The sequence below is a fragment of the Leptonychotes weddellii genome, chromosome 5 (genome assembly GCF_054177405.1).
Source record: "Leptonychotes weddellii isolate Sample4059 chromosome 5, ASM5417740v2, whole genome shotgun sequence".
Classification (NCBI taxonomy): domain Eukaryota; kingdom Metazoa; phylum Chordata; class Mammalia; order Carnivora; family Phocidae; genus Leptonychotes; species Leptonychotes weddellii.
In genome coordinates this window covers 139,659,872-139,671,950 of record NC_138373.1, presented here as the reverse complement: position 1 = coordinate 139,671,950, position 12,079 = coordinate 139,659,872, and the positions used below count along the sequence as shown (strand labels likewise).

At 42.8% G+C, this 12,079-nt stretch overlaps 1 pseudogene; it reads left to right on the top strand.

Annotated features, from left to right (window-relative positions):
• Positions 1-11,178: 11,178 nt before the first annotated feature.
• LOC102728496 (cytochrome c oxidase subunit 7C, mitochondrial pseudogene) lies at positions 11,179-11,762 on the top strand (annotated as a pseudogene).
• Positions 11,763-12,079: the final 317 nt, after the last annotated feature.

The window sequence follows — 12,079 nt, the reverse complement described above, 5'->3', positions numbered from 1 at the left end:
GGGGGGGGAGGGGGAAGAAGACCCCCTGCTGAGCAGGGAGCCTGACTCCACTTGGGGCTCCATCCCAGACTTGAGCTGAAGGCAGTCGCTTAAACAACCAAGCCACCCAGGTTCCCCCTCATTTTCTTTTATCTTTTCTTTTTATCTGTGTTTTAAAATTATACTATAAAGTATAATTCATAAGATTAAATTTTTTGATCCATGTAATCCACATGTGGAAAATCAAGGTTTAAAAAATATCAAATAGGGGCACCTGGGTGGCTCAGTTTGTTAGGCAACTGACTCTTGGTGTCGGCTCAGGTCCTGATCTCAGGGTTGTGAGATCAAGCCCCACATTGCCAGGCTCTGTGCTCAGCGGGGTCTGCTCTAGATTCTCTCTCTCCCTCTTCCTCTGCCCCCCACCCCCAGCCCCCATGCTCTCTCTCTCTAAAAAATAAATAAATCTTTAAAAAAGTAATCCCAGGTTATAATTTTAATTACTGTAATACAATAGCACTCAATTAAATATTAGTATATAAGTATATATTGCCAATGGGATATTTAGGGAGTTTATTTATTATTATTATTAAGATTTTATTCATTTATTTATTAGAGAGAAAGAGCGAGTGCTCACAAGCGGGGGAGTGGCAGGTAGAGGGAGAAGCAGGTTCCCCACTGAGCAAGGAGCCTGATGCAGGACTCCATCGATCATGACCTGAGCCAAAGGCAGTGGCTTAACTGAGCCACCTAGGCATCTCTATCTATTACTGTTTTTTAATAGCCTTTATTTTTTAAAGCAGTTTTGGGTTCATAGCAAAATTGAGTGTAAAGTACAGAGAATACATAAATCTTTGCCTTCCCCTGTCCTCCCTCCTCCCTCACATGCACAATCTCCCCCACTATGAACATCCAGAACCAGAGTGGTACATCTGTTACAACTGATCAGCCTACATGGACACATCATTATCATCCCAAGCCCATGGTTTACATTAGGGTTCACTCTTGGTAACATTAGGCTTACATTCTATATGTTTGGATAAATAGGATGGTATTATGTATCCATCGTTATAGCACCATACAGAATACTTTTACTGCAGGGATTGTATTTAAAAGAGTAGAATTATAAACCACTTGAGTCTCTGATTAATTTTTATCAGAGGCTGATTAAGTCATTGGAGGAAGAATAAATGCTGGTTTGATTCAGAGGCAACCCCTGGTTTAGCTTAGCTTAGGTTGGTGGATTTTAACTTGCCAACTCCTGAGTCATTCCAGGTCAGAAGAATCCTAGGTTCCTGGCCTGGAGCAGTTGGTTTGCTCTGGGCTGGAAGTTTGGATCCTAGTCCAGATTACAAATCTGGCTCGGGCCACCCGGGTGTCTGAGGGAGGGAGATGGGGGTGCTGCTTTTCTTGGCAGTGTCATGGCAGTTGCTGGGCCAGAGCGTGTTCTCGCTGCCAGGCTGACGTGCCCGTCCAACATCATCTATGAGGATGTGCTCGGCCTTCCTGGGCAACCAAACAGAGAGAGAAGATGAAGATTCCCTTGGAGCTGCCAGTCTCCTTGAAAAGTATATGAGATGATTAGGAGAGCTCTGGAAAGGAGAATGTGTGTGTGTGTGTGTGTGTATTTGTGGCTTTGATTTTGTGTTTTAAACCAAGTTGTAACACTTGGAAAGCTTAAATAAAGGGAGAGTCAGAGGAAGCTTCCAGACTGCTGAAATCAGTACAGTACTAGGAGTTAAGCCATAGAAATCATCTAGGAGCGAAACCTTTTACAGGGGAAAAACAGGTGATGTGTTTTACTTAACTAGACCTGTTGATTCAGTACATTTTTTTCCAGGAACTTAAGACCTGCCTGCCAAAACAAAACCTAAATAGCGTTTTGATTTCCAAAGGTTTATGTTCATTGATTGTTTTTTAAGTTTCAATAATGAGGAGGGTAAAAAAAAATTTTATTCTCATAAAAATCAATTGCAAGAAATTATATTAAAATAATTTCCTTGCAGTTTGTTAATATTTTTCTCATACCAAATTCCTGAAAATGTGAAGACACAACCCAATTTTTATTGTCTCAGTAATAAAGGAATAGTATTCTGAATAAGTCTGCTGAATTTTTACAGAGTTCTAAAGTTTTGATTTTAGAAGGTGAAATGGCCTAACATTAAATAATTCAAATATTTTTAATACTCACTCACCTCTATTATTTATTTATTTATTTGAGAGAGAGAGAGAGCTCAAGGGGAGGAGCAGAGGGAGAGGGACAAGCAGACTCCGTGCTGAGCCTGGCATGGGACTTGATCCCATGACCCTGAGATCATGACCTGAGCTGAAATCAAGAGTCAGATGCTTAACTGACCGAGCCACCCAGGTGCCCCAATACTCATGCACTTCTTAAGTGTTCAGCATTATGGAAACAAAGTTGAATGAGACAGTTGTCTAGTGTCAGTGTTTACACTGTAGGCCCCAAGGGGAAATTTCATTGAGATTCCCTGTACCTTTGTTAACTGCAAAAGAGCCCCTCTGTTTTCCAGCAGGGCAAGGACTGTCTCCTTTCCACTGTCTTGGAGCAGTGGGATAGCTTTAACCCCTTTTTTTTTAGCTTTGATAAAAGAGGTTTATAAAACATGACTATGAGAGACAAGGGTACACATACATGGCTTGTGTCAAGTTTGGAAAATAGAAATTATTTTCTTTTGGCAGACAACTTCCAACTTCTCCAGATGCCCACTAACTCAGTGTCTCATCATGAGAACTGAATAAACAAATGTAACACTTTTTCTTTTTTCTCTGCAAGGTCATTCTGGCCTATTCTCACACTGGATTATTGCTGGGAAGTCTTGTATGAGGAATTATGAATAATGTACCTGATGTCAACATATGGTCAGACTTTAAGAGGGAGGTAAAGACCTTCATTAGGTTTGGCATTACCAGAATTTAAAAGAGGTTATAAATCAAGTGCAATACCTCAAAAAATTTAGAACTGCCTATTGGAGTGCAGTGCATGGAACAAGGCTTAGATGTCAGCTCTCAGCTGGCTAGGTGAATCCTTTATCTTTCATCAATAGGTTTGAAAGAAAAGGGACCTGAACATAATGAATAAGGAATATGGCTCTAAACCAAGACCATCAAAGCACAGCACCCATCCACTGTTACATAAGAAGAAAATTCTGTACCAGTCATTTGTATATCACTGTGTTCAAATGCTGAACTCTGAAAAGAGAGAAAAAAAGAGATTGGTAATTGTGACTCTTGGACTGTCCACCATTTCCTAAACGAAGTTCATGCCATCTTCAAGGATTTTAGCAACAAGTTGCTGATGTAGGTGGATTTATTTTGGCAATCAGATCTTGCAGCTCTGATTGGCTGCCTGACTGGTAAGTCTGGCCGGGAGAAAATGCTTCAGAGTATTGAGTGTTTGAGGCTCGTTGTTCACTTTTCTCTATGATTTGATTTTCTAATTGGTAAAACAGAGATAATAAAGTAGCTGTGGAAAGAGTACATGAGATAATGCAGGAAAAGCACTGTGGAAGAGTTTGCTATGTCTGCCTGAATTATTTCCTCTTCTTTCTGGGCACATGCCTGGACCGTATTTTCCAGTCTCCTCTGCAGTTAAATGTGGCCCTATGTTGAGTTTTGCCCATTGGAATATGGGCAGAGGTGATCACGTGCAGGCCTGTTCCATAAGAATCTCCCAGGGACCATCTTCAGTGCTAATTTCTTCTTCTGGATGGCTGGTGTGGAGACATCCCCCAGGGCTGACTTTGTGTGCTGTATGTTAAAGATGGTGAAGTCACAAGAAGCAGCCCCCGTCCCTAGATCACTGATGGAGGATGATTGCCCCACCAGTTACACTTGCATTGATCTGTGATGTGAGTGAGAAATAAGCTTGATTATAATATGACACTGAGATCTTAGGATTTATGTGTTATAGCAGCTACTGTTTAGGTGAAATAAGCCCAGTGTCTACTTGCTTGCCTGACAGTAAGTAAGCAGTAAAAGGCCAGGTGAAAAATGAAAGGAGAGCCTTATTTTTTGCGTCTTGTATCACAATACACCCTTAACCTGCATAAGGCTGACTCCGGATTTTAATCTAAGCCACTACATTTTGATCGTGAAGCTCATCCTAGCTCTGATAAATTCACGAACATGTATTCCTGATATATAAGTAAGTTGGATTTATGGAACTGGATTTAGAAATATAGATATGAGAGTCATCATCCTTTGATGATATTTGAAGGCCCAATTGTGGGAGACTAAGCAAGAACAGAAGGAGCCCTGAGGAACCCTAAGGAACTACATTTATGGGAAGAAAAAAAAGGGAGGGGGAATAGGTGAGTGTGGCATCATGAAAGCCCAGGGAAGAGAGATGGGTTTTTCTTGGGGTAGGGGAGGTGACCCCCAGTGTAGAGGGTTGAGCCAACTGTACTCTCTAGCTCATGGCATACTATGAACTAGTATGCATAAGATCTTATTCTATTTATTTATTCCTTTTGTCCCCATCACCATGTGGGAAACCATTCTAATGTATTTGAAAAAAATGTATATTGATGCTTTGTGTATATATTTTTAGTTTATATAAATTATGTGTTAGATATCTCTTTCCATTTCTTACTTTTCTCACCAAACATTATGTTTTAAAATCCACCCATGTCTGCTGTGATGTATATACATCTAACCAATAGTTTTTATTTTTATTTATTTATTTAAAGATTTTATTTATTTATTTGCCAGAGAGAGACACAGCGAGAGAGGGAACACAAGCAGGGGGAGGGGGAGAGGGAGAAGCAGGCTTCCCACAGAGCAGGGAGCCCAATGCAGGGCTCGATCCCAGGACCCTGAGATCATGAACTGAGCCGAAGGCAGACACTTAACAACTGAGCCACCCAGGCGCCCCTCTAACCAGTAGTTTTTAATTGCTGTAAATACTCCATGATATGCGTTGTTAGAGGGAGAGTTTTTTAAGAAGGCAAGAGTATTTGACAGATGTGGCAGAGAGAGTCATTAAGAAAGGTTAAAAATTGGGGGATTTGGCAGCATGGAGACTTTGCTGGGGCAGTTTCATTGGGATGGTGTGGGCAGAAGCCAGAGCAGTGGGTGGGTTGAGGAGGGTTTGAGAAGAGAGCAAGTAGAGACAGTGGGTATAGATAGCCTTTGAGAGAAGGGAAGGAACAAGGGGTTGCAGAATCAAGGAAGGGTTTGGAAGTTTTTGTTTTTGTTTTTTTATTTATTTGACAGAGAGACACACAGCGAGAGAGGAAACACAAGCAGGGGGAGTGGGAGAGGGAGAAGCAGGCTTCCCGCGGAGCCGGGAACCCGATGCGGGGCTTGATCCCAGGACTCTGGGATCATAACCTGAGCTGAAGGCAGACGCTTAACGACTGAGCCACCCAGGCGCCCCGGGTTTGGAATTTTTAAGTTTTTGTTGTCCAAATAATCCATGTCCATTGTAGAAAAATTAGAAAGTTCAAAAGAGCAAGAAGAAAAATAACAAAATGGGAAGTGTATTGGTTTCCTAGAGCTACCATAACAAATTACCACAAACTGGGTGCCTTAAAACAACAGAAGTTTATTCATGTAGTTCTGGAGGATAGAAGTATGAAATCAAGATGTTGGTAGGGCCATGTTCTCTCTGAAGGCTCTAGCAGAGGATTCTTCCTTGCCTCTTCCCAGCTTCCAGTGGTTGCTGGCAATCTTTGGCATTCCTTGGCTTGTAGATAGATATATTCCTCCAATTTCTGCCTGTGTTCACATGGTATTCTCCCTGTGTGTCTCCTCTGGATCTCTGTTTTCTCTTATAAGGATACCAGTCATTAGATTAGGTCTCACCCTAATTCAGTATGATCTCTTTAACTAATTACATCTTCGAAGACTCTGTTTCCAAATAAGGTCACATTCTGAAGTTCCAGGTAGACATGAATTTGGGGGTTGGGGCACTATTCAATCTGGTACAAGAGGGTTGTGTTTTCTATTTTTCTCCCTCCCTTTTCCCCTCCTCCCTTTTCTTTCTTTAGGATGAGGAGCAATTTGAGCATGTTTATAGATTAAGTGGAAGAATCAGGAGAAAAGAAGTTGGAAATAAGGGGAAAATGACAATACTATGTGGATCAAGGTCCCAGCAGAGAATGGAAAGGTGAGCTGGAGGGCACTGGTGAGGGGCATGGGACCAGGGCCTGGAGGGATAAAAGGCCTACCTGAGTTCCAACAGCCCTGCCCAGTCTCTGGCTCACAGCCTGATGCAGAATCACTCTCCTCAAGTGTTCACTAGGTACAACATTTCATGAGGCCAGTTTTATCAAAGGCTGTCATGCAGGGGAAGTGGAGCGTGCCCAGAGAGGGATCAAATGCAGGGCTGTGGGGGAGAGTTCACTAGAAGGACACGTGCATCCCACCTTGCTTCCAACTTACTGGGACTTCAGGAAAACAAATGACTTTATTTTCCAAAAGGTTGAAGATCTTTTTTTTTCTTCCTCAAAAACTCCCTTCTAATAAACTGGACAAACCCAAAAAACTTCTAAGTTCTCTACAGTTCAGTAGAAGGTAGTAGCCTCTGTCAGTTCCCAACATTTAAACTTGGAAGTGAGTTCAGCCAGTAAATTTTTATTTGCTTATGACTAAACCACACTTTAAATAAAGCATACTAGATGTAGCAATTTTAAATATAGCTCAAATCACAAGGCATTTTCTGCTGCTAAGCTTTAGAATTACCACATCCATTTCAACGATTCTATGAATTTCTGTCAACTCTGGGGCTCTAAGTCTACCCTTTTAAAACCAGTGGGTTTATACCTACTGAGGGGCAGGGCTGAGAGACTGTGGAAAAGTCCTTCTTTAGTAGAAGACCATCCCTATGATTCTGCTCAAACTCTAGCATGTGGTGCTTGCTAGTTAGCCCTTGTGTATTGGTTCATACTTTTTAGATGTTAGGTATCAGAAAACTGAATGCAAACTCTAACCTCTTAGAGAGTTTATTGGCTTATGTCACTGCCAAGTCCAGATGTAGAATGGCCTTCCAGGTTAGTTTGATCTAGGAGATCAAAGACATCACCCAGGACTCAGTTCATTAAAAAGAAATTTTTTTTAAAGTAAACTCTACCCCCAGTGTGAGCCTCAGGCTCTAGGATCCTGAGACCAAGAGTCGCATGCTCCACTGACTGGGCCAACCAGGTGCCCCAGTTCATTTCCTTCCTTCCTTCCTCCTTTGTTCCTCCTTCCTTCCTTCCTCCCTTCCTTCCTTCCTTCCTTCCTTCCTCCTTCCTTCGTTCCTTCCTTCCTCCCTTCCTTCCTTCCTTCTTTCCTTTTTTCTAAACTCTGTGCCCAATGTGGGGCTTGAACTCACCACCCAGAGATCAAGAATTGAATGCTCAACTGACTGAGCCAGCCAGGTGCCCCTCCCCCAAGTCATTTTCATTTTCAACTCCACCTTTCATGGTGCCAGTTTTATCCAAAGGTTACCTGCCCTCATGGGTGCAAGATGGCTGCCAACAGCTCCTGGGTCTACATATTTCTTCCATGTCAGAGAAAGATAGATTTTCTCCTCCAAATATCAAAGAAAATGCTGGGCTTCAATCTGATTAAACCAGTTTAGGTAATGTGCTCATCAGGTGCTGTGACCAGAGGAACGCCACATGATGATTGATCCCTGAGGTAGAAGGTGATTGGCTCAGGCTCTTTGGGCCTGGAGCTAAAGGGGTATCAATTCCATCCATAGCTAAGCATAGAGAAGCAGCTATGCAAATGAAACTCTGGGTACTTTTAGAAACAGGAGAAAATGGGGAATGAATTTTAGGTAGTCAATTCAACAATTCAACAATTGCCCACTTTGCTTCTTTATCCTCTGCTAACCACAATTTCTTAGCTCCTCTTCTTGCAACTGGAAGCTCCTGAACTTGATTTATAACTCCCATGCTCTGTCCCATTCTCCACCAACTCTTATTCTATTCATATACAAGGTCTATTCTTAGAATGATGGGTCTATGAAAGGCATAAATTTCCCTGAAACTCATTCTTTCCCACCCAAAGCAATGGGTCACGCTAAAAAGCCCCTTCTCGACTACTGAGAGCAAAGACCAGAGGAATAATAAGATCTAAGGGTCAGAGCCTGCTGGAAACATGGCATTGTCAGAATAAAACCAGCTTTGGCCATGGAAACTATCTAGTCAGCATAGTTCTAGCTCAGCATAGATAAGATGCACAGTAAAAACAGGATGACAGGACTGGAGACCCTCGGCATGCAGTCAAAAATAAGGCTTCCTGGGTGATGGGAGGCCTAGGACCTCTAGTATCTAAAATGCATCCCTGATTAGGGATGTGATGTACTGCTTACAAAGGACTCATTGGTCCCTATAGTTGACAGCACAGGGAGAACCAAGGCCAGGGCAGAGGAGTTCAGGGCCTTGAAGACATGAGAGTAAAAATAATCAGGATTTAGCCAAGTAGGTGGGAAGAAGAGCATTTCCCACCGAGTGCAGTGAGCTGCAGTCATTCATAAAATATTTAGTGAATTCTGACTGTGTATCTGAAGATGAACAAGTTGTCCTGCTCACATGGAGATTACAGTAGGTAAGGGCATGTATTAGTCAAATTTCTTTTGGCTTTAGGAAGCAAAATGTCCTTGCAGGCTTGTTGGAAGAATACTAGAGGTTCTTAGAGAATTCACAGGGACTAAGGCATCTTGGGGCACCTTACTAGCTGGAGGTTAACCACCTCCTCTGAGAGTACTCTTGTTAGTGTGAGGGGGTTTCTGTGTCCAATCTCTGTGGGTATCAGTTCCAAATTCCTAAAGGAAGAATCCGATTGGTTCACCTTGAGTGACTTAACTATGTATGTATGGTTCAGGGTCCAAGATTGTGAGGTACAGACATGGTTGTTGGAGTCCTACCCTATCTGTGAGTTGTAGTTTCCAGAGAAGGGCAGAATGCTGTGAACTTGAAGATCACTGTGGACAGGGAGGTAGATAAGTAATAGCAATTACAGCCTAGTGTTACCACTGCTGTGTTATGGGAAGCATGAAGTTATGTGGGAGTGTATCAGTCAAGATTCTTTTGGAGACAAGATTTAGAAAACCAACTTAAACCAATTTAGGCAAAAAGGGGATTTAAAAAAAATATTTATTTATTTGAGAGAGAGAGAGCAGAGGGAGGAACAGAAGGGAAGGGAGACGGAGGGGAAAGAATCTTGAGCAGACTCCCCACTGAGCATGGAGCCCAAGGTGGGACTCAATCTCACAACTGAGAGTATGACCTGAGCCAAAACAAGAGTTGGCGGCTCAACTGACTGAGCTGCCCAGGCACCCCCAAAAGGGGAATTTATTGGAAGGCTCACACTGCGAAGAGTGAGGGGCGGATAATATCAGTGGTCACTAGAACTAGGGACCAGAATACTGCTAGGTATTGTTTTTTTCTCAAGCTCTCAACCCCACTTCACTCTGTGTTGTCAAATTCTTTCTCGTAGAAAAGCTTTCTTTGGGTGTCTGGGTGGCTCAGTCAGTTAAGTGTCTACCTTCGGCTCAGGTCATGATCCCGGGGTCCTGGGATCGAGTCCCGCATTGGGCTCCTTGCTCAGCAGGGAGCCTGCTTCTCCCTCTGCCTGCCGCTCTCTCTGTCTCTGACAAATAAATAAATAAAATCTTAAAAAAAAAAAAAAAAAAGAAAAGCTTTCTTTACACAGCATGGAATATGGCCACCAGCCGCTCCTGAGTCTCATATCTCTTGTCCTTACCACCAGAGAATAAATCTCTTTGTTCAGCTTCAGTTACACAAATCCTAAGGAATGACCCTGATTGGCTTGGCTTTAGGTGTGAGTTTATTCCTTAAGCAATTACCTGTGTGTAGAGAGGTAGAACAATGCAAAACATATTCCACACTACATCTTCATGCTTATTAAATGACATACCAAAATGATTGATACCAAATGCTTTAGGTTAATATTCCCTGTACTAGTTATCTATTGCTGTGTAACAAGTTACTCCCCAACTTATTGGCTTAAACAGCAGTCAGTATTTATGATCTCTCATAGTCTCTGTGGTTTGAAATTCAAGACTGGCTTAGCCAGGTGGTTCTGGCTCAGGGTCCCTCCTGAGGTTGCAGTCAGGTTGTCGGTTGGGGCTGGAGTTATCTGAGGTCTTGACTGGGGCTGCAGGATTCACTTCCGAGATGGCTCGCTCACATGGTGTTCAGTCCCTCCACATGTGGGCCTCTCCCCAGGGAGCTTGAGTGTCCTCATGACATGGTGGCGCTTTTCCCCGAGTGAGCAATCCAAGTGAGTGCAAGGTGAAAGCCACAGTGTTTCTAATGGCCCAGCCTCAAAGGTTATGCTCTATCATTTCTGCAATATCATTTTCATTACACAAGTTGGCTCTATTAAATGTGGGAGGGGAGTACACACGTGAGAATCACGGGGGGGGTGCTGCCTTAGAGCTGTCATAGGCTACTATATTCCCCAAAACACGTCCTGTAGAACTGGGATGTTAAAAATTGTTACATGGAGATGGGGATTTGCAGTCAACTCAGTTTGAGAAAGGATAGGCTGAACCAAGTTAAACAAGTGTTTCCATAGAGCTTTCAGTACATCCATACCTGCTTTGAATCCCTGAAAGGGGAGTAGAGTAAATAGCACCAAAATTTCTTTCTCATTCTCAGTTCTTACTCCAGTGGGCCCTTCTCCCCTCCCCGCATCTCTCTGCTTCCTACCCTGTAAAAGCTTATCAGAATGCTGCCTTCTCCTGTTAAAAATGTATATTTCTGGGGGCACATGGCTGGCTCAGTTGGAAAAGCGTGTGACTCTTGATCTTGGGGTTGTGACTTTGAGCCCCACGTTGGGTGTAGAGATGACTAAAAAAATAAACTTTAAAAAAATGTACATGTGGGGCGCCTGGGTGGTGCAGTTGGTTAAGCGGCTGACTCTGGTTTTGGCTCAGGTTATGATCTCTGGGTTGTGAGATTGAGCAGTCAGCGTGGAGTCCGCCTGAGTTTCTCTCTCCCTCTCCCCTGCCCCCCTCACCCCCCCCCCACATGCATGTGCTCTCTCTCTCTTTCTAAAATAGATAAATAAATCTTTAAAAAATGTACATTTCTGGCAAGGCAGTATTTTCATTTGGAGATACTTGTCCTTGACCCTCCAAAGCCTTCCTATTCATTTGGCAATTCCATGAAAATCTGGGAATGATTAAAAAGTAAAAGAACACATTTTTCTTTTGAGGTGAGTGGTCAGTCTCTAAGGAAATTCTGCAAAGAAGTTTCACAGAGCTCTCTATGTTGGTGATAGTGTTGGGTGATATTGAGTCATATAGTGGCAAGTTCTGTTTGAAGGCCAATACCCATTTATATGTGAAAATTTGGGTTGCTTCTTTAAGATATATTTGTTGGTGGGCTGAGGAACAAGGTCGTGAGAAGAGGAGGACTTGGTAATGCTGCCATTTCTATGGTCTCAGGGCTCTGCCCTTTTCGCAGAACTTCCAACAGCGCCATGTTGGGACAGAGCATCCGGAGGTTCACAACCTCTGTGGTCTGTAGGAGCCACTATGAGGAAGGCCCAGGGAAGAATTTGCCATTTTCAGTGGAAAACAAGTGGCGATTACTACTTATCATGACTTTGTACTTTGGATCTGGATTTGCTCCACCTTTTTTTTTTATAGTAAGACATCAGCTGCTTAAGAAATAAGGATGTTTTAATTAATCCATCAAACGTGTGAAAAGGAACATTTTAAGAGGTGTAGGCTCTTTGAAAAATAGATCAAACTCTTGTTTTCAACATACTCAATATGTTTGTAAATAAACTTATGGCATGAATCCTTAATGCCTCTTCTCTGAAACATGGAATGTAATAGTTGTGCTTACTGTTTCATTTGGGAAATATTCCAGGATTAGTTTGGTCAAATTAGTGTGTGATTTAGCCTGTTTCTTGTTTTTAGATTTTGAGGTTTTAATTTTTGATTACTAGGTCAGGACCTTGTTGGTAATTTATGTTATTAAAAATGCAAACTTGGGGGCGCCTGGGTGGCTCAGTCGTTAAGCGCCTGCCTTCGTCTCAGGTCATGGTCCCAGGGTCCTGGGATCGAGCCCCGCATCGGGCTCCCTGCTCCCCGGGAAGCCTGCTTCTCCCTCTC